The sequence below is a fragment of the Triturus cristatus genome, chromosome 4_2 (assembly GCF_964204655.1).
Source record: "Triturus cristatus chromosome 4_2, aTriCri1.1, whole genome shotgun sequence".
Taxonomy (NCBI): domain Eukaryota; kingdom Metazoa; phylum Chordata; class Amphibia; order Caudata; family Salamandridae; genus Triturus; species Triturus cristatus.
The window spans coordinates 860,801,426-860,819,914 of record NC_140586.1 but is presented as its reverse complement, the minus strand read 5'-3'; the positions used below and the strand labels follow the sequence as shown (position 1 = coordinate 860,819,914).

Below are 18,489 nucleotides of genomic sequence, written 5' to 3'. Positions count from 1 at the left end.
ATGAGCGACCTAGCATTAATCAGGAAACCCTTTCTAGATTGAGTAGCAGTCTGCGATAATGGAGAGATTTGAGGTGTCGTCCTACAAGAGAAGGAAGGACGAAACGCCGCCCCACAAGTAATACAGATAGAAGAGCGTCGCAAGCCCTCCAGAGTCGAGCAAGAGTGACACGCTAAGGGCAATGGTCTCAGAGCTAGCATCTCCTGTAGGGAATATTCCCTCACTACCTGTTGAGGATGTGGAAGGATACTCGGGTCCATCCCGACCAACAGCCCGTCCTCAGCGCGGACGGGCGCAGACAGGCTGAACTCAGGCGTAACTCCGGCGGAAATCCGGCGGTGCCGTTGCGCGGATCCGCTGCGCGATGTCATGACCCCCTTAAATAGCGGTCTAGCGTCCTTATGACAGCTAGAACGTCAACCTCCAAAATGGCGCCGCCAGGCATCCCGGAGTTCCCCCAATATGGCCGGCAAACGCTAGAAATCCCAGGGAATGGACCCGCTCAACAGCGGTGACAATACTTTTAATGTGCAGGTAAGAGGGCGCAGTTTTAAAATCAGGGTGAATGTAAAATAAGAACTAACACAGATGAAAAAACGGGTTATTTTAAAAAGGTACCAGAAGTAGTCAATATAGCAGCAATTGCAAGCGCAGCGCGAGCTAGACGCTTTCCAAGTAGCAAGACTTCCATAGAAAAAAACATGAGGATTCATCTGCAACATTTGAAAATGACACCTAGAGCGATCGGCGTGCTGCATGAAAGGTAAAGAAATACAAATATCCAGTTAAAGAAGCCAGATTAAAGGGGTCTCCTCCGTGCTCGCCCTCCGGCTTGCTGGGAACCTTTGTGTCGGCCCCCCAGGCCCACTCTCTGTAGCCAGGGTGAGGCCTGGGTCCCGTGGAAGCCCATGGTGAAGTCCTGGAAGGTGATGGACCTCTGTGTCCTCCGGGCTAACGCGCAGCTCTGCGCGCAGCGAGTGAAAGTCCTCTCGCTCCATGCGCCCCGAGCGTCACAGGAAAGGAAGGGACACCACGCTCTGGGTGGCCTACGCCATTGGCCGGGCTCAATACACAAAGAGTACACGAACTGTGTAACATCCAAGTAAAGGGCCCAGTAGCCATGGGAGGATACTAATGACGACATGGCTGTACTAAGGTGGGACTAACAAGCCTCATAATGAATCCGAAGACAGCATTTACAAAGGACAAACACACGAGGCAATGGTGAGTGGGCGAAGCTTCTCTCCATACTGAACTACCACAGATCTTCGCAGAGCAGCGGTTGCGCACTGGCTCACGCTCGACCTAAAAAAAGTGTAGAAATAAAAAATGTTAAAATCTCAGGGCATATCAGCATGGTCCGGCGATAATTATCGCTCAGCGCTATTAGCGTGAGGATAATTATCGCCGGCCAACTTTGAATTTTATTGCGGAGATAGCGTGCTAATAGCAACGCTTATCTCCAAAGCGATAAAATTCAGAGCGCAAGCTGCCAAATGTGCGATTATCGCTGGAAATCCAGCGATAATCACACAATTTATGGCGATAGCTTGCTGATAGGGCCTCACATACTTAGCCATTATATCTACCTTCCATAGGATATCATGGCTAAGTCAGTTTCAAAACAGGCGTAAGGAAAGTAGCGATAACAGAGATTATCGCTACTTTTCTTGTCACTATGCTGCTTTGCGTGAGGCTTGATAATAGGAGAAATGTCGCTTAGCGACATTTCTCCCGTTATCCTGGGGAGGAATGCCCATCTTTGCATCTCATTAGAGATGCAAAGATGGGCGTTAAGGGAAATGGCGATAAGGCAAGGTTTTAAGGTTTTACGCGATAGCGTGACCTTGCTGATAAGGCAATAAAATTATCGCCGCTTTTTGTCAGAAAACGGACGCAAAAGCAGCGATAATTTTTATCGCCGGCTTGCTGATATGCCCCCTCCTTCTTATACCTGTTCTGGGGACGCATAAGGTTGTGGCGCTGTCCCAGGTTTGCGTGATGAAGGAAATCTAGGGCAGTGTCTAAATCTATGGATGCTGCGTGGGAAAACTCACTGCAGCGCCCATGGACCGTGTCCTTGATGCGGAATAAGGCAAGGCCGCGACTTGCGCTGCTTTGTCGTACTCCATGGGGCAGATCAATGTCGGAGATGCGCCACTTTTACGCCGCCGTTGCGTCACTTTTGTGACGCAGCGGCGGTGTAAACCCTGCGCCACGTTGCGCCATATTTACATCGTGACGCATCTATGGAGATGCGTCACGATGTAAAGCCCTGCGCCACGTAAAACCTGCGTCAGGTTTCACGTGGGCGTGTCGACATAGGGGGGGGCGTTCCGTCGCAGGAACGCCCCTGAAAAGTGACTCAGTCAAATCTATAAGATTTGACTGAGTCACTTTCCCAACGCTGATGCGCCAAAACCCTGCGCCTGCTTGAAGCAGGCGTAAGGCTTGACGCACCATGTTAGGGATAGGGTTGGTTGGAACAGTGCTGGAGTTGCGTCGCAACTGAAGCACTGCGCCAACCTTACGCCATTGGATGCGTCACGCATCTGTTTATTCCTGCGCCATGATGCGCCGCATTATAAATGCGGCGCATCATGTGTGGCGCAAGGGTAAACTTGCGTGACGCATCATTCCTGGCGCATCCTTGCTGATTTGCAGGGATGCGCCAGGCAACATAAATCTGCCCCTATATGTCTGAGGGCATGCAAAGCCACGCAAAGTGACCTCTCCGGAGCCTCAGAAAAGTGGCCCCCTGTCAGCACAAACCTCTTATAAATAAGCCCCTGAATGTGGGATGCCTACTGTGCCCCGACCACACAGGCAGCAAACGAAGCGTTGATTTCCTTTTTTTTATTTTTTTTTTATACTGCGTGCAACATAATTGCTAGTGAAAACAATATTTTATCCTTTATACATTAAAGTCTGATAAAAAGAAAGTGTCATTAATAATCCTTTCAGTAGATCACATAAAATGCCAGCTTTTACTTGTGTAAACCGCAACCTGACCTCTAGCGACGAAGAGGAGCCTTACAACTCCCACCGGTCTACCTTGAATTACATGATATACGGTAATTTTTTTCATTTTAAAACCCGTATTGTTTACAAAACGAAATCGACTCATAAAACTTATAAAAATAATTCGTAAGAACTGGTTATTCCTTTTAAATAACATCCTAATCTTATCCCCACACAGACGCGCTACAGACATGCCAAGCTTTCCTTCCCTTCCCTTAACTTTATTATAGATCTCAAGCGTGTTAGAGATCTTCCAAAATTTGAAATATCTCTCCGCTCTTATCCCCATACAGACGCGCAACAAACATGCCAAGCTTTCCATCCCTTAACTTTACTATAGATCTCAAGCGTTTTAGAGATCTTCCAAAAATTGAAATATTCTCTCCGCACATCATCGCCATACTAAGGGGCAGATTTATGAAGAGTGACGCATCGCTGCCGCACCGCAGCGATGCGTCAAAAAACTTGCGGCAACACTGCGACAACGCAAGTCAAAAGACATGCGCCATATCAACAAGGCGTCGGAGCGTGGCGCAACGTGGTAACCTGCGTCAGAAAAAATGACGCAGGTGTCGCAAAGGTGCCGCAAGTCAATCCGACGCAACCACGTGAAAAGTCACGCAAGGATGCCTTACGACACGCAACGCCATTCTGAAGAGACTGCGTCGACGCACACTGCGTGAAGCGAGAATAATCGACCCGGAAAGCGACGCAAATCTGCTGAAACACATAACTCAGAACAGAGGAGCCAAAAATGGAAGCTGAAGGTGACACCAGCACCCAGGACCCACACGCAAACCCTGGCAGCAGAAGTCCTGATGGCCAGGCTGAACCAGTGGCCAAACGCAAGCGGAAGTCAAACTTCAGCAATGAAGAGAACGAAATCCTGGTGACGGAGGTCACCAACCACCAGCACCAGCTGTTTGTCAACTCCAAGCTGCCCATTTCAAAAAAAGAGGCAATCTGGCAGCGACTAGTCACAAAAATCAACTGTGTGGGACAGGCGAAGCGGACCGTGCTGGACTGCAAAAAAAGGTGGCATGATTACAAGTGGCGCACCAAAGAAAAACTTGCTGCAAACCGCAAGGCCGCACTACAAACCGGAGGAGGCAGCCCAGCACATCAGGAGTCACTTGATGACTTGGAGGAGCGGGTGGCACGAGTCATCCCAGAGGAGATAGTGAGTGGAATCTCTGGACAGGACAGTGCCGCAAGAGAAACAGAACAGCAGACAACTGGTAAGTAACAAAAAATTCACAATAGCAATGAAGGGGTCATGTTGGGCATAGCAGATAGAAATTTCACCGTGCCGTAGTCTGACGTCTGCATATTGTTGACCACATATTACTCAATCAATCAATCAATCAATGACATTTATAGAGCGCACTACATACCCGTAGGGTCGCAAGGCGCTGGGGGTGGGGGGGTGCCGCTACTGCTCGAACAGCCATGTCTTCAGCTTCTTCCTGAAGGAGAGGTGGTCTTGGGTCAGGCGCAGGTCGGTCGGGAGGGAGTTCCAGGTCTTGGCGGCCAGGTAGGAGAAGGACCTTCCTCCTGTAGTCGCTCTTCGGATGCGGGGGACGGTGGCGAGGGCGAGGTTGGCTGATCGGAGGTGGCGTTTGGGAGCGTGGAAGTTGACTCGGCTGTTGAGGTAGCTGGGGCCTTGGTCGTGTAGGGCCTTGTGTGCGTGGGTGAGGAGGCGGAAGGTGATTCTTTTGTTGACAGGGAGCCAGTGCAGGTCTCTCAGATGTCCGGAGATGTGGCTGGTTCGTGGGATGTCGAGGATGAGTCTGGCTGAGGCGTTCTGGATCCGCTGGAGTCTCTTCTGGAGCTTGGCGGTGGTACCGGCGTAGAGGGCGTTGCCGTAGTCCAGTCGGCTGGTGACGAGGGCCTGGGTGACGGTCTTCCTGGTCTCGGTGGGGATCCACCAGAAGATCTTCCGTAGCATGCGTAGGATGTTGAAGCACGCCGAGGAGACGGCGTTGACTTGCCTGGTCATGGAGAGGGAGGAGTCCAGGATGATGCCCAGGTTGCGTGCATGGTCTGTCGGTTTGGGTGCGGTGCCCAGGGCGGGAGGCCACCAGGAGTCGTCCCAGGCGGAGGGTGAGGAGCCCAGGATGAGGACCTCCGTCTTGTCCGAGTTGAGCTTCAGGCGGCTGGTCGTCATCCACTCGGCTACCTCTTTCATCCCTTCGTGTAGGTTGGCTCTGGCGGCGGCGGGGTCATTGGTCAGGGAGAGGATCAGCTGGGTGTCGTCGGCGTAGGAGATTATGTTGAGGTTGTGTTGGCGTGCGATGGCCGCGAGGGGGCTCATGTAGACGTTGAAGAGGGTGGGGCTCAGAGAGGATCCTTGAGGGACGCCGCAGATGACATCGGTGGCCTCTGACTTGTACGGTGGTAGACGGACTCTCTGTGTTCTTCCGTCCAGGAAGGAGATGATCCATTCCAGCGCCTTGTCCTGGATTCCGACGTTGCTGAGGCGCTGTACTAGGGTGCGGTGGCAGACAGTGTCGAATGCTGCGGAGAGGTCTAGGAGGATGAGGGCCGCTGTTTCTCCGTTGTCCATCAGGGCTCGAATGTCATCGGTGGCGGCGATGAGGGCGGTCTCGGTGCTGTGATTGGCTCGGAAGCCGGACTGTGAGGGGTCGAGGGATCCATTCGTCTCGAGGAAGGCGGCCATCTGCATGTTGACGGTCTTCTCGATGACTTTGGCTGGAAACGGGAGGAGCGAGATGGGGCGGTAGTTCTTGAGTTCGGTGGGGTCCGCTGTGGGTTTCTTGAGTAGAGCGCGGAGTTCGGCGTGCTTCCAGCTCTCAGGGAAGGTGGCGGTGTCGAAGGAGGTGTTGATGATGTCTCGCAGGTGGGGTGCGATGACAGCGTCAGCCTTGTTGAAGACGTGGTGAGGGCAGGGGTCGGTCGGTGATCCGGAGTGGATGGAGTTCATCGTGCGGATGGTGTCTTCGGTGCTGATCGGAGTCCAGGCATGGAGGGTGGTGGTGAGGGGTGGTTGTTCGGTCTTGGTGTGCGTTGGTTGGTTGTTGAAGCTGTTGTGTATGTCCGCGATCTTGTTGTGGAAGTATGAAGCGAGGGAGTTGCAGAGGTCTTGCGATGGGGTGATGTCGTTGTTTCCTGCGCTGGGGTTGGAGAGCTCTTTCATGATGTTGAAGAGTTCCTTGCAGTTGTGTGCGTTGTTGTCCAGCCGGTCCTTGAAGGCAGTTTTCTTGGCGGCGCGGATCAGCTGGTGGTGCTTCCGGGTGGGCAGCTTGAAGGTGGTCCTGTTGTCCGGTGTTGGTTCCCTTCTCCAGACTTTCTCGAGGGCTCGGCAGTTCTTCTTGGAGCTCCTGAGTTCGTCGGTGAACCACGGGGCTTTCTTGCTGCCGGGTCTGCTGGGCGGGGTCCTCAGCGGGGCGAGTTCGTCCGCGCAGTTGCTGATCCACTTTGTGAGGTTGTTGGCGGCCTGGCTGGGGTTCGCTGAGCTGGCAGGAGGGTGCTGGCTCAGGGAGGTGGCGAGCTGGTCTGCTGTGATCTTGTTCCAGCTTCTGCGGGCGGCCTGTTGCTGGTGGTGGTGGGTCATCGTTCTCTTGAAGGTGAAGTGGACGCAGCTGTGGTCCGTCCATTGAAGCTCTGTGGCGTGGCTGAAGTCGATGTCTTTGCAGGATGAGAAGACGGCGTCGAGTGTGTGTCCGGCGAGGTGGGTGGGGGTGGATACCAGCTGCTTGAGTCCAAGATTGGCGAGGTTGTCGAGCAGGGTGCTGGTGTTGCGGTCGTTGTTGTTCTCCAGGTGGAAGTTGAGGTCCCCCAGGAGGATGTAGTCGGCGGAGGGGAGAGCATGCGGGCTGACGAAGTCGGCGATGTCCTCGCTGAATTGTGTGCGTGGTCCCGGGGGTCGGTAGATCAGGGTGCCTCTGAGGGTGGTGTTCGGGTCGGTGTGGATCTGGAAATGCAGGTGTTCGGCGGTGGTCAGGGAGTTGTCGTGCTGGTCGTGAGACGGATGGTGTTCCTGTGGATGATGGCGATGCCTCCTCCCATCTGGTTGGCGTTGCGGTCCCTCCGGACGATCTTGTAGCCCTCCGGGATAGCGATGGCGATGTTGGGGGCTGAAGAGGCGTTCATCCAGGTCTCCGTGAGGAAGGCAACGTCAGGGGCTGTGGCGTCTAGGAGGTTCCAGAGTTCCACGGCGTGTCTGTGGACGGAGCGGGTGTTGAGCAGGATGCACTTGAGGTGGGTGCTGCTGCTGTTCGACTTGGCGGCTGCTGGTGCGGGGCAGGTCCGGATGCAGGAGAACTTGCAGGCGTGGCAGCTGAAAGGTCCATGGGTGAGTCGTGGTGTGGCTTGGTGGCATTCTGGGGGTCGGCCGGTGTTGAGTGCGGTGAGGGTGGCGGCGGAGTACGTCAGGTGGGTAGGTCGGGGTCTACGTGGGCCAGGGGTCCTGGCGCTGGTCGCGATCCGGTCGCGGACGGGCGCAGACGGGCTCACCTTTGGCGCGCCTTCGGCGCACAATCGGCGCGCCCGCTGCGCGTGACCGCTGCGCGTTCGCACGGTCGCCATATAAGGCCAAGTGCGCGGGTGGGCGGGGCAGCTGGGAGGCGGGAGCGTGGAGGGATACAGAAGGCAAAAGGGGCGGGGCTAAGCGGCGGTGGCGGGAAGCGGGGAGGGGGAGCGGGGCTCGGCGAGGTAGGCAGGCAGACAGGAAGGAGATAGCAAAACACGGGCACAAATACCAGAATACTATCACAAAAACACGGGCACAATCACAAGGAAAAACGGAGAAGCACAAAGTTACAAGTCAAGGGAACTCTCAACACCAGAACGAGCAGCCGGCAGGCAGGCACGGACCGCGCCTCTCGGAGGAGGGGGCGCGGTCAGCGGCAGCGCGACAGGCAGCGAGGCAGCTAGGCAGGGCAGAGGGGCACCCGCAGCAGCTGGTGGCCGTGCGGCGCGGAGGTGTCCCACTCCACAAGTACAAACCTCCACAATGTCAGTCTCACACATATGTCAATCACACATTTCTAATGTCAGAAATGCACCACCATGTCCATATCTGATTGAGCACACATACTGGACATCATTTATGTAGGGACTTGCACCACCGGCATCTCACCTTTATGAATATCCAAAGTGAAGATCATGCAGTGCAAGGAGTACATAAAAGATGTGCACAAGGTCATGCATATGCATACTTGCGTCATGTAGCCAATAAGGTGCAAACATGTGCTACATCTTGCCTGTATGGCCTTGAGGTGTGGGCAGGTTTTGAACTGTGGGTGGAGGACGTGTGCAGCGGGGTCATACAGTGAAAGTGTAGGCGTAGTGCTGTGGCCCAGGGAGTCCATGATAACCAAATAGATGGCCACAACACCTTTGGGATGTGTATCAATGATGGTGGTGCTGTATGCTGGGCATGTTGAACAAGTGACACACACAATGAGGGTTGGTCCACGTCAATATGGTGGTGTGGCTGAAGTTCAATACGTCTACTGTGGAGGAGATGTGCCTGTCAACGTCTTGAGCAATGTTGCTTGGTGTTGGCAATAGCTCTCTCAGTCTGATGGCAGATATTTCACCAAGTAGCCAATGGTGTCCTGGTCACGGGTGTTGTGCATGTGGAACCAGAGTTCCTGAAGTAGGAAAGTGTGGGGGGGAGCCTGGTGTGCAAGGACGTCTACAATGGCATTGTTGAAAGGGTGCACATGTCCCGGGTGGCCTGCAAATGAAGGGGGCAAAGTGAATGTTGCCTTGCCGGGTCTGGCCGTGTTAACGTGATTAGCACCATGGTTAATGCTGGGTCATTTAAGTGCATGTCCATTGTAAGTGTTCACCTTCCTTGTAGGATATGGCAATGCCTCATCTTTGATGGATGTGGTGGACCCTGTGGGAATGAAGTAGCTGTCAATTATGTTGATGGTGATTACAGGTCCACAATGAACGTTGGTGTATGTGTATGTGAAGCAGGTGACATATGAAGAGTCAACAGCAAGGTTGGGTGACATCTCTGTAGTGGGCATGTGTACTGCCAGCAGTGTTTGGAGGATGTATGTGATCTGGTTGTGTGTAGTGGTGTTTTGCTGGGTGGCACACGGCACTGGTGTCCTGATGTATAACAAGGTCCGTCCTGAGATTACACTTGTGCAGGGGCCAAGATAAGCATATTGTAATGCAAGATGGCAGGGGTGGTTGCGTACAGGGTGGATGTCGAGGTGGGTGGCCATGTTCCAGCAGAGGAGTGTAGATGAGGAATTGTCCGAGCTGGTGTGTGTGGTCCTGGGCCAAATGACTGCATATGATTTTACCCATAGCTACCCTCCCTCATGCTAGATGTACATTACAACACAGTCATCACATTTCAATGTCAATACCAAGTAACCACAGCCTTGCATTTGCCTTCACCTGACATGTGAAATCAGTGCATTGTGATGCAACAAATGGGAGTTCCATCCATCAAAGCATATGTAAATATTTCCTTCCTGACATAGCAATGTAAGCATAGTATTCTTGAGAAAGAATTATCAATATTGTGAATCATGTTGAGAGAAAAAAGGGACAATAGTCGCTTCTCCATGTGGTCACAAGCTAAACAGGATGCCGTCACTGGCCTGTAAAATTGTAAATCGTGTGTTTTCTGGGGTCAAACATTGCTATCTGTGCGTCGAGTGTGGGGTCAAATTGAAAATATGGGGCTATGGTGGACAGAAAATAGACATAGGGTGCCACTTGGGGGAAAGAAATTAATTGTTACACATTGTATTATTTGTGGCGACAAATATACCACAGGCCGACATATTGGGGCTATTCATGACAAAATTGTGTCTGTCGGGGGCAATCCATAACAATAGTGTATTGTATGCACCAAATGTGCTATCTACTGTTAGTGGGGTGGGTCTGAGATGGATCACAGTTACCTTGCGTCATGTGTAACAACTGTCCCTTTGAGGGTTGCAATCACTTCAGTAGATACAGTAATTCACAACGCTATCCTAGCCAGCTCTCAATACACAGTTGTAACATGAGACCCATTGGTATGCATCATAACTGTAAGAAATGAATAGTATGCCATGCAACAGAAGACATCTTGTGTAAGTTCATAACAGGTCTGCATGATGCACAGTGCTGCACAGCATCTGGCACTGACAAATTATGTAGGGGGCACTGGACAGCTGTCTAGAGAACTAATGCAGAAAATACACTGGAGGGGGCAGGGATGTGGGGGGGGTTGTAAGTGTGTGCCTTACATCACATCACAAATGAAAATGTGTGACAAGGCCTGGCCATGTGTAAACTGTGCACCTGGGACTATGAGTCTGCAATGTGGTCTTGTGATTGATCATGCGCGCAGGGACAGTGCGTTCTGACAGGGGCTTGATGGGTGGCCATGTACTCAATGCAAGCTTTAATGCTGTCGGCATTGTGAACATGGAAGTGCACATGAATGTCTGTGCCAGACTGAGAGGACAAATGACCAGACATTGTGCACTTCATTAGGCATACTACTGAGTCATGGGCCGAAATCTGACTCGAGCAGACCCAATCTCCCTCACACACAGAAAGGAAATGTAGCAACAGTACTTAGATATTTGACCATCATGGTAGTTGCTTCACTGTTTAGCACCACTCAAAATCATGGACCAAAATCTAAATATCCATAAAGGATATTCCCCCATTGGGTTTCCTGCACCCACAGGCATTACCCCTGCTCACTACCATGTCATGGCCATCCTACACTACACATCACACCCTGCACTCCCTTGGACATCCACACAGTGGTGATACCTGATGCACATTGATAATGTCGGTTAATCAGACAGCAGGATCCTCTGCTAGGTGGACTTACCCAGGCCTGGGTTGAGCATGTCCTGCAAAGACAGCTGGCCAAGGACACAATGACGGGGATGCTACATGCATCCCTCATGTTTGTAACTTGAGTGCCAATGATTCATACGTGAGATTCAGCTCAGGGTCAAAACCCTCCACAGCGTCGGGCCATCGACCCATCCTGTGGCCTAGGGTGCAGATATGCGTTGAACACCATTGACAATATACCTTGTGTAGCTCAGTGCACTGTTGGGCCATGGTATGCAATGTCTCACACCATCGGTAGTTACCCCTGAGAACAGGTAACATTCACAAATGCATGGGGTTACAGGGTGTCTTCACACACAAGTCTGAAGCATGCCACCATGCAACCATGCTGGCTCCAACAACAGGTACAGGTGACCACCAATGCCTCAATTCCCAACAACAGAGCCCACCAAATAGACAGCACCTCCGTAGCCCAGGTTGACTCACTAATAGCAGGCCAGCAATGGCACCATGAGACATGAAGCCATTGTTGGCTACATGGGTTCGTATGCCATTGTGTAGTACAATTGCCCAATTAGATGTGATGCACAATGGTCGTGCCCATCCAACTGCATGTACTCAGTGGTGTAGCCTCATACTTAAGCAGTTTCCCTTGCTACCTGCATTTGCAAGGCATTTGGCGGGGTGTGTGAGAGTAGGATCTGGTTCACATGGGTACCCCCACTTTTTGCTGGTGTCACACTCTCTCCCCAACCTTAGTCTGGCTGTGTCCCTGATAATCAGGACCAATGCCTAGCTGCGTCCTCTCGCCCCCACGATATGCAGTACTATGTACCTAGGGCATAGGTACCTCACAGGCATACCAAGGTCTGAAGCATGTATGATCCCACCCCTGGGAACCATTGACAAATGGCCACACATGTAGGCTACTGCAGTCTGGCTAAGGGTGTGCTTGCACCTCTCATTGTGGTATAGTCTACCTATATAACTACTATTTGACTGACGCATATAAACCCATACGCCACTCCTATGGCAGGACTTGACAATCCGGAAGGTAGAGTGCGTGGTGTAATGTGAGAGGGTGCCCAAGTGTGAGATGAGCCTTCATGCAGCTTGTGGGAATACATCCGTACGGCTGTCATGTGATACAGCCATACCATATACACTTAAGTGCATTATTACCTTGTGGTAAATGCCAACTTTGGAATGTGTGCCTCGAAACATGTTGGGTGTTGTCAACCGCATTGGAATTCTTCTCCCCCTCAAGTACTGTCTGTGGGGGTAGCATTCCACCATTCGAGAGGGAGAGACATGGTCACACTGGGTAAACCTGGTCGGACCTCCCTGAGCCCTGGCATCATAAAAAGTAATTCCCAGACACAGACACGGGTCTGCCCTACTCCTGCTGACCAAAAGTCCTGCAGGGGATGGCTGGACAATAGCTTCATTTTGAGGGGAGGAGTGTCCACATCGCCAGACAGGCAGGTGTGTATTGTATCTGAGCGGGACCACTCTCGGGTGCATTGAAGTCCTGGTGTGGGTGCACGTTTGCTGACCATGTGCATAGGCCACTTTTGAACGCTTGCAGGGTTTAACTGCCCCTGCACTTGCATGAAACAGGACTAAGGAAATGTTTGTAACCACCCCTCACTCAAACACCACATATAGGTGGGTCATTACAGTAAGTCCATCCCCTAAAACCACTATAAGTATAGGACTCCTGTCACTAGGACTTGAGATTACCCTTGATGAAAATAGGTTCCATATATCTCCTGTACCTTGGAATTTCTATCACAACTAGAATTCAGAATAAAGACCCCTTGTGGTCAAGGAGTGACTCCCCAGCTCGTCTGCCACCCCAAAAACAAAATAACTGTCTGCTTTGCTGAAGCTCCTGCCAGATGCAATAGTCAGTGCATCACCAGAGGTGGAATTCCAGACTTCCCCAAGGCTACCCTGAGTCCACAGCAAAGCTGAGGCCCGTGGGTGATGTGAAGCAGTGACCCCTGGACCCCGTCATCTTTTGCAGCAACAGCAACTTCCTGATCCTCCTCGAAGATGTGGTTTGGGCTCCCACTAGCCCCAGCCGTGAGCACCACCTGCAACAAAAGTTGCTGGCCTCCACTCCACGAGGGACCTGTGTGCCAGCTGAAAGTGCGCCTGCTCCATGCACCTTTGCAAACACTAGTCTGTTGGTTAGCAGGTGGCCACAAAGGCAATTCCTCTTCTACTTGGCCTTTCCTGGTTGCCCCAGATGTGCCCTGACTTACCCTTGCTGGGTGAGTCCCTCAGATCTTGCAGGTCTGCACTGCAGTCCCTCCTCTAAAATCCATTGAGTTGCCGGTGACAAGGCTTGTTGGGTTCTCACTCGCCACAAAAAATGCAGCAACCAACAGACTTCGGGGCACATCTCGAATTGCGCACGTGGACTTCTTCAATGCCTCAAGGACATCGCGGATGAAGAGTCAAGACACACATCAACTCACATGAAGCACAACACATAAGTGGTCAGTGTTCCATCTTGTCCTAGGTCACGGGCAAGTGACCAACACTCTGTCCACCATGCTTTCTGGTTCCTTACATCATAGAACCAGGTTTGGATCTCGCAAAACATGTCTCCTCTTCACGGCAGATGAAGTACTTAGCAGCCTCACATTGAAATGGATGCAACAAGCCAACACCAAAAGACACCTGTGCACCCTGATTCCCTGGGTGGCCAAACGCAAGTACCCTGGTGGCCATGTGTGTGCGAGTCCCAGAATATCTGAACTCAAAAAGGCTTTGTTCCGGACTTGACCAGAAGACCCCCTAATCTTCAAATTTACAAACACGACATTGCACATTGAAGATTATGTGAACCTGTGGTTGTGGTCTCACACTGCATACAGTCCCCATGTGTCCCATATGTCACTCTGTTGGGTGGTCCCTTGGGCTCCCAGAGATTATACAGGTTGTGTCTAGTGCAGGTGTGATTGAAATATCAATGTATTGGTATATGTATTGGAACTCCCCTAGGGCCAAAACGTGTAATACTGATCTTGCTGGTGATTGTTATCCTGCAACTTCAGTATTTTCAACTCTAGGCCCATAAATAGACTAGAGGGGTGTGCGTAAACCTAAATACATAAATTAGAAACATATCCCTGGTGCGTTATTCCTTCCATGTGGAAATTCCAGACATCATACACTGGTTAAAAAATCCTGCTGCACAGTCCTTCTGAAATTCCCATTAAGTCTTCTCTCCATACCTACCACTAGGATAGCTTTCAACAAAGGCTTTCTTCATACTATCATCAGAAGGTGTCTTTCGGAATGGTACAAGCTGCACAGTTCAACTAGTGGACAGCATATATCAGGCCACCGTCTCACCGGGGAACCTTGCAGATTTGATGCCCTGTGAGGTACTGGGCACAGGCTAATACATGTAGCATTATAACCAATGTTAGCTTAATATCCCACATTGTAGGTTGACTCACAGGCCAAGTTACACACAGTTGATGCAAGATTAATTCTCGCTGAATATATTTAGCATTTGCCTATAATCTTTTTACAACTACACTCATTGCTTGCCAATGGTGTGATTAGTAATGATATCGTTGCAGTATTCCTGGCAGTCTTTATTGAGGACAACAGCAAATCTTGCCACGTCACACTGTATTGTAAGAGCTGGAGGAACAGTGTGTCGTTAGTGGGTGATAGGCTGACACAAACACAACTCATGCTAACTAGTGTGTGTCGTAGATGGCACACATGGTCCGTAATGTAACAGGAATGTGCAGGGACACATCTCATTTGTTTGTGTTTTGAAAGGAGGACAACACACTTGAATCACATACAAATTTACACTTGCAGTGTTGGCATGAAATGTCAGCTACCACTAATAGTAAGTTTACAATTGTGGTGTAAGTACACAGGTCAGCATCAATGCATATCGATCAACAGCCAGACTAATGTAATGATAAGTGGTGCTTAGTCCATTCAAGTGGCTCTGAGTATGAAGAATATGTGTGCCTAAGGACAGAGATCGCTAGAATGTGCCACAAAGATCACCTTGGAAAAGACACATGTGATGCCTCACACAAAACAGCTAGACAATACAACATGCAAACACCACTAACAGATTTGCATCTTACTTTTACAGATAATGCTGCTTCCACATCACAACAGGTGGATGACAGCAATCAGTTGGACGACATTGAAGACAACCCTCTCTCCATAGACAATGGCACACTTGAGGAGCCCATTGAAACTCTGCACTCACCTACACCACCTCCAGAGCCTGACAACCGTGGGCTTGCTGATCAAGTGGAAAACCCAGCCCCAACAGATCCTGCACCCACAAACATAAGCACAGAGTGGGAGGACACCCAGCGTGAATTTCAACAAACTGCTGTCTCTCTACAGCGTGACCTCCTCAATGAGGTACACGTTGGTGGGTTGAGCATGGGTGGCACACTGCAAGCAATCCTACAAAGCCTAAATCCAGAGTTGGTGAACATCAGCCCTGAGCAAGGCAGCTCAAACCAAACACCGGGGATTGCACAATCGCTGGCAAACATTTCGAACATTATGAGCCAGAGGCATGTGCAAATAACAACACAAAGTGCCACCAGGGATGTAGCCCAGCACCTCCAAAGTATTGATAACCAAATGAGAGAGATGCACCAACGTCAGGAACAATACATGTCAACACTCACAGCATTTCATGCAGAGTTGCTGACCGTGATTAAAAATCAGCAACTGATGCTGAATGCTCTAACGGTGAGATTTATGTCACCTGAACATGTGTTCCCACACACATCCACTGCCACAGCTGGTGGTAGCAGTGGGACAACATGGCCAGCACTAAACCCAGAAACCAACACACACACTGAAGACTCCGAGGATGAATTTGCAACACATGTACAGAGGAAGACATCCCAATAAATTACTGTACGTCACAGTTGTCGGATGACAACCACCAACCATTCACTGCTATGAGAACAATGTCCGCCACACAAGAGTCTCCAGATAAATATAAAAACTGTGTCATAAAACATGTTTTTGTGTTTAAAAATCTGAATTAAGAAACATTGTGACTATAACAATGTATGAAAATAAAACCAAATTCAAAAATAAGGTATCTTGTTCACAACACCCTCAAACATGTCAACTACGGTTGTTTCCACACTTGATTGTCAAGGACAATGGGCCCTTGTGTCCGGTTGGTGCCACTCAACATTACCAGTGTGTTTAATGTATGATTGCTAATCCAGACACACGTAGAATAGTGCATAAGTACAAGCTGAAGGTTTGTAAGCATGAGTAATTAGATGGGAAAAAACATACTGTCACATGTAGCAATTATTGAATGTCACTCATCAATGTGCTGCACCGCATCACCACAGTCCCCTCCCTAACACAGAAACCCCACACATAGTCAAAGTACCATCTGCAATCCTGTGCTCTCCCCTGTGCTGGTGCTGAGCCCTCTGCCATGTTCCGGTGTATGCACCCTAGCAGCATGCCTGCGTCATGGTGGGTGAATATTTTGGGCATGAATGTACACCTCTACACACACAATTTATCCCTGAAGGCTTACATCTGAAATGACTGCATGCTGTACACTGCAGCAAAAATTCAACATCACAAAAACTTGGATTCTGTCAAAGCATGGTCATCAATGTGCCACTAACTGCCACACCTAGTGAGGCATAGCATGCGGATGCATTAGCAGGAATAGGAATCCTTGGAACGCTTGAATGCTGTCTCCTTACACTGTTTAGAGTTGTGAACACCAACAGTAACCCACATGGTACACAACTTTCACAAATACAGCTCATCTACAAAAGTATGGAGTGTAAACTGCAGGATTGGATGAGGTACGTAATTTGACCCTGGTCCCATGTGAACTTTGTGCTGCTTTCGACAGGGTGTCCAAACAGATCTCACTGCTAAGGTCCGAGTAGGCAGACAAAGTGGCCATTGCAATGGACTGGTTCACCTTTGGAGAGGAGCTTCCATGTTAAGAATCCCCCTATCATCTCCATGCCTCACACTAATGAAGAGGGTGTGCCACAGGGGTCAGCTCTGACCCCAACACATCTTGATGCAGTCCTCCAACTGTCACCTGCGCTGTCCATGTGGTGAGAGTTCACAGTAGTGGCACATGCCGATGATATGCACTTGCAAGTTACACTTTGCAATGACTGTGTGCAGGATGTACCCAATTTCGTGATTGAATCAGCAGATGTTGCAGGGTGCATGACTGCAAAGTGCCTCTAGCTCCATGCCAGCAAGTCAGAGGTGTTGCTGGTGATGAAAGATCATAAGCTGTGGAGTGAATGCTGGTGGCCTTCTAAATTTGTGTGTGCACTCACACATAAGCAGGTGCTGAAAGACATGTGTGTCAGTGGAGACTCGGCAGGCATCCTCCAGGCTTAGACTAACAAAGTGGCAGGAATGTGCCTTGGTATATTAAGGGGGTTCAGACTGCTGTTGGTAGTCATTGTTGTCAAGCCATACATCACTCAGGTTATTGTCCATGAATCTATTTTCCAACAAAACCTATTACTGCACCTTTCTGTAGCTGGGGACCAACAATTCTGAGATTGTGAGACTGGCCAGGGTCACAAACACAGCTGCCAGGACTCAAATAGATCCCCATAGAACCAGCTCCAATGTCAGCCCCAGTTCTTGCCATCATTGGCTTGCGTCAGCCAGAGTAGTGAGTACAAGGCTCTCAGATTTGCGTATAACATATTCAAATCATCCCCTCCTGGCATCTTGCCCCACATGCTGTCACAATACACCACCGCTTGCAAAATCAGAGCAAAAGGTCAACAGCTAGTGGTTGTCGCATGGGTAAGGAGGGTGTGAGCTTTAGTGTGCAACTCCTTCACAATAGCAGCTCAAGTCTTGAACTTATTCACTACACACATTAACATCATGGAGTATACTCTGGGCTGTTGTGAGGTTTTCAAGATTCACCTCTTCACTTACATCCGGGACTCCTACTGTCACCGGCCACCTGTTGTGTTTCCTACAAGTGCGGGGAGGGACCTTTGCTGGGGAAGGTGTGTGCAACATGAGACGTCTACACAGTACAAAACTTAAGCAAGTCTCCACACAGTGGATGGTTGAATCTCTGTCAAAATGGGGCTGAGAAAAGCTCTGCCAGTGTGTCAAAAAAACACACTTCCTGGCAGCAAACTATGATTTCGAGACAGCACATCACCATTGATGACGTTGTGTCTAACAATATTGTTGTCCTGCCCCAACTAAATGGCCAGAAATTGTAACCACGTTACTTCATACAACATCCATAAGTCGTAAATACGTCTGTATACAGACAGTGTGTTGTACAGTCATATGAGCTAGCCACTTGTAACACAATGACCACTTGCACATGAACATGGTGTAGCTATTACAACACAGAGGGATCAGATGTGTGGTGAGTAAATTCCGTACATCTGTGTCAGATAAAAGCTGTATTTCACATATATATGTCAACATGGTACCCAGCAGAGACAGAATATTGCTACATGTTCATGCTGAGGTTGGCAGAAAACTCATGCTTAGAATCCAAAACGTATGTATGTGTCAGACCAATATTGGCTACCAACAAAAGCAAAGCACAGGTGTTCCATGAACATGTACATCTAGTCAGACAGGTAGCACAAACCGACCTGA

General features: G+C 50.1%; 1 protein-coding gene across 2 annotated transcripts in view; it reads left to right on the top strand.

The window, feature by feature from the left end:
* The window catches only part of LOC146835267 (peroxiredoxin-like), a 559,426-nt gene that overhangs the window by 26,288 nt on the left and 514,649 nt on the right, over nt 1-18,489 (top strand). Inside the window, exon 3 of one of the 2 annotated variants that reach the window (XR_014960702.1) lies at nt 14,960-15,958. The exons of the other annotated variant lie outside the window; for it this stretch is intronic. The gene's annotated coding sequence lies outside the window, so the exon portion shown is untranslated. Of the gene's footprint in view, nt 1-14,959; nt 15,959-18,489 lie in introns of those variants that run through there. 2 annotated transcript variants of the gene reach the window in all.